This window comes from Cynara cardunculus (assembly GCF_001531365.2).
Source record: "Cynara cardunculus var. scolymus isolate 2C chromosome LG 6, CcrdV1, whole genome shotgun sequence".
NCBI lineage: Eukaryota > Viridiplantae > Streptophyta > Magnoliopsida > Asterales > Asteraceae > Cynara > Cynara cardunculus.
Genome location: NC_037533.1, coordinates 14,375,631 through 14,380,706, shown reverse-complemented (window position 1 = coordinate 14,380,706; position 5,076 = coordinate 14,375,631).

The following is a 5,076-nucleotide window of genomic DNA, read 5'->3' as shown; positions in this document are numbered from 1 at the left end:
ATAATATAAAACATGTTAAAAAAGTAAAGGGTTAAAAGTTAAAATATAAAAAAGTTAGGGTTAAAAGTTAAAATATTAAAAGGTTAAAAATGAAAATATTTAACTTTTGTCTTTTTGTTGTCTTTTGTCTTTTTGTTGTCTTTTGTCTTTAGTGTAGGAGGGGGTGGGGATTTTGGGGTAGCAGGGGGTGAGGTTAGAATACCCCATTATAAATGAATGGACCTATTGAGTTTGATTGTTGGGTTACGATAACACATGCAACAAGATTTAGGGTGTGTTTAGTACACTGGACAGAGACATGACAAAACATGACAGAGATCTATGTCCCATGTTTTGCATGGATTTTATGTGGAATAGACAGGAACAGAGTGGAACAAAGTGAAACATGTATGTTCCACCCCTACCCCATGAAACAAGGTGGAATAGATTTATATTTTACTAATATAACATCAAAATAAAGCTTAATTCTATCCTAAAATATCAAATAGGTCTTTTTTGACATTTTATTCATTTTTTTAAATTTTATTTATTATATTTTATGTTTCTTAAATTTTCATTTTACTGTTCTTAATATATTATTTTTATATGGAACTATATTTTTATTAATTTATGTAATTTATTATATATTAATAATAAAAAAATAATGTAGAAAAGAGATCAAAATAAAAATAGAAAACTAAATAAACTTTTTATTTGGTGTCATTTTAATTGTTTTGACAAAAACTTGAAATGATATATTTTGTTATAAACAATAATTATTCTATTATAATTTAATAAATTACATAAATTAATTAAAATAAACAACTCATCAGGGGTAAATTGGTCATTTTGCTTGTTCTGTTCTGTCCAGTTTTATCTTACCAAATGTTGAACATTTGTTCTATCCTGTCATGTTTTGTCATGTTTTGTCATGTCTTGTCATGTCCTGTCCTGTACTGACACCAAACACACCTTTAAAGAACCAATCAAGGAACCAACCAAAACGAATTATAGTTTAAGATTAAAATGCATCCTTAATGACATAAACTTTGACGATGTCTCTGATTCTAACGACATCCAACATTTCGTCATCTCTATGGCACCCATGTGAACCACATGAATTCTTTCTTGCCGTGCGTGAATGATGAGATGCCTCTTATTTTATCGTGTTGCTAGATATAGAAAACAACTGGTTTATGTTAGAGGGTTTGGAGAAAATGGGTTTCTCAAACTCGGGTTTCAAAAAACCCGGTTCACGGTTCTAAATTGTAACGAAACCAGATATTCTTATTAATAACTTGAATTAACGTTGTTTTGTACTTATAGTTTTTAAAAACAAATGTTTGTATCTGGTTCACAACAAAACCACATTGAACCAGTTAAAATCGAACTGATTTTTCAATTTTGCTATTTTGAATTTTCCATTTTGATTTGGCTCCAACTCTATATGATTCTTTGGTCAAACCCCTTTCAAACCTCGGTCAAAACTCATGAAAAATATCCGTTAGATTGAGTCTACCGGGGATTTCCGGCCCCAGCCCCAATCCCAGTTTGAGTAACAGCCCTCGCCGCGGTTTGAGTCTACCGAGGATCCCTGTCCGGGACCCGTTTTAGCGGGTTCGAGTCGGGTGAACCGGGTTCCCCACTTGATTAGGGCTAATCATCATCCTTAAATTTTCTTCTGACACGTATCTAGCGAGGGAATTGGGGATCTCAGAAGAAAAACCATCTGCTTTGAAGAACATTTTTTTTCTTTATATTAAGTTGATTTAATTTTTGATCTGTTAGATTTTTTTATCATACTGTTACAAAATTAAAAGATGTTCCATTACGTTTTGGAATTGATTTATTGATATTTTACTTACACTGAAGTTAATAACTCGTAATAAAATTTGTTAACACCGAATAAAAACGAATCTAAAAATGAAAAATCAGACAATACTTTGGTAGTTAGAAATTTAATAATGAACGAATATTATCGTCTAGCTTCATCCAAACGAAAGAGTTCAAAAATAATAAATATTAATTGGTTGAAAGAATCCAAATTAATAAAAATTAAATGGATTCCGAATCTTATCGGAAAAAAAAAACTTATGATACAATTTCATAACGTTCTTGAACTATTTTTTTAAATGAAAAAACCATTAAAATTTTCAATTTTGGATGATTAAATCCTTGAAATAATATTTTGAATGAAAAAATCATTAAACTTTCTCATTTTTAACGATTAAGTCCATCCATGGACATTTCTTCTATAAATTATACCATCGAACTTTTAGAAATTGGTTATTTATATGTAATCGATTATCTTTTAATTCTCCCTCTTATGATAGATAAGAAATAGATCAAAAAGAGAGAGACCGATGGCAGTGCCAACATCGTGTTAGACAATATGGAGAACGAACAACGTTGGGGTAACGAGGAGTGGCGAGAGGGGTAGCGATACCGTTGTTTGCGAAGGGCTTCAATGGCGTAGATTTTGGGAAAGGTAAAAACTGATTTAGGTTTATATGTACTTTAAAATCTTCATAGTCAATTGCAGATAGCTTATTATGAAAAAATATGTAGGTAACCAATTTTTAGAAGTTCGATGTTTTATTTATTCAAAAAAATGTTAGGGACTTAATCATTTAAAATGAGAAAGTTTAATGGTTTTTTTCATTCAAAAATTAGTTCAGAGACTTAATCATTCAAAATGAGAAAACTTAATGATTTTTTCATTCAAAAAAATAGTTTCAAGACTTAATCATTCAAAATGAGATAGTTCTTTGGATTTTTTTAAACTTTTCCCTACAATTTAATATAAACATTTGGTAATATCTAAATGTTTAAAATATATAATCTTTAATAAAATACATTTATTTTGGTTTACTTTTTAAAGTTAAATTGACACTTGCAGGTTATTTATCAAATGTTTTTCTGTTTAAATACGTATCAACAAAAGTCAGCATTTTCACTTGCCTTATCAGATATAGATTTTCCGCTAACAAAATGAATTTTGGTAAGAGCCTCAACATGGTAAGCACTAACAATGACCGTGTAAGCGTCTACGCCCTCACTTATTATGTAAAATTCTCTCTCTTGACATATCTGTTAATGGGTAGTTATCATGTTCAATCAGTAAGATAAGTGACCCAGTAAGTAAAAATATAAATATATTTCGGTTTAGAATGGTCTAACCCGAGATGGGAATTAAACTGTTTTTTTCTTTTTTAAGTTTTTATGTTTCAAACTTCAAATGATACTATGCTAGCACTACAACAAAATCGGGTTTTTAGGACACTCTCAATTTCTAAGCGTCATAATAGACCTCTTTATATAACTTAGTTTATATGAACAAAAAAATAAAGTGTCCTATTTAAAGGCGTTGTAATAAGTTTATATGACTTTTTTGACGTCGTAATAAGTTTTTTAGGACACTTTTTATATAAAACTCTCGTTAGCAACTTTATAGGACATTATTTGAAAAAAAATTCTATAAAAACAAGTGTCCTATGAAAAATTGAGTTTATAGACATTTTCTCTAAAATGTCCTATAAAGTTGTTAATGCAACATTTTGTATTAAAATGTTTTAAAAAACTTGTTAAGACGCCCAAAAGCGTCATATAAACTTATTACAACACCTTTAGATATGACACGCTATATTTTGGTCCTATAAATTAAGTCTTATAAAGCGGGCTATTGGGACGCTTAGAGACTGGGGGCATCCTATAAACCCAATTTTGTTGTAGTGTAGGTACTTTATTACATTTAAAAAGAAGTTCTCTAGTTTATATCTGATTCATTGTTGAGTTTGAGACTAAACTGGTTTTAGCTCAATTTGATTTTTGATTCAGTTATATTTTGTTTTCGATTTCAATCTAATCCCGATTTAAACATATTCTAAAACATAACTTGTTGAAGTGTTGAAAATCCTACTAATTTTGTAATTTGATAAACAAAAATATTGTCGTACGCTCGTTTCCTCGAAGAATTATTGGACATTTCGGTTTAAAGAATTATTTAGAGCATCTCCAACAGCTTCTCCATAAAAAATAGGAGAGAGAAGGGTTTTCTCTCTAAATATGAAGAACACCCCAAAAATGATTACAAATTGAGACCATCACTAGGAAACTTTGAAAATAAATATTTAGAGAAAGAAAATAATATTATAGTAGCTAGATAAAATATTTTAATATCATAATCAAAGTTGAATATTTTTAAAATGGGAAATCTGTTGAAGATGAATGCAATTTTTTTTGAAGATTTTAATATTTAATTTTCTTCATTTTAAAAGATTTTTAGGGAATCTGTTGAAAATACTCTTACTTTTCCATCAAACTCGTGAATAATTTAACCGACTTAGGGGCCGTTTACCAACATTTTTGGTTAAGTGCTGATTGGGGTAAGAGGTCTGACTGTGGTAAGAGGTCTGACTGGAGTAAGTGCTGATTGGATTTTCTTGTTTACCAAACATTTTGTATTAAGTGCTGATTATGTCAAAAAGACTATTATGTCCCTCTTTCTGGAGTAAGTGCTGATTGAAAATTATTGTTTACCATATGTATTGTATTAAGAGCTAACATAAAATGTTAATTATCAAAAAATTTAAATATAATTTCAAATTCTTTTTTGCTTACAAAAATATATTGATACTCAATATATTAACATATTACCGATTTTCATAATTTAGAACAAAAAGTCAAATTTTCTAAAAGCAAAACCACTATTAAAATAAGGACCAACAAAGGAAACAACAACAAACCATCAACAACGAACAAAAAGTCATTACAAGTCTTTAACATAATTGTTTGCATACAAATAGTTTGCTTACAAATATTAATTTCAAGCATTCAACATTAATTGATTTGCAATCTGATCACGCAAATCAGTCATATATTCATTGCCTTGGGGACCCCATTGTGTTTCTTCAACATCTTCCTCGATGCTTTCTTYCTCGATTCCTTCGTCTTGGTCTTCGATAGTAAACATGTTGTTTTCATCATACTCCATAAACAGTCGATCTTGAATATTGCATCTCCTTATAAAATTGTGAATTGCAAAACAAGCAATCACTACATCTTTTTGTATTGGGAAAGGGTAAGGAGCCATTTGTC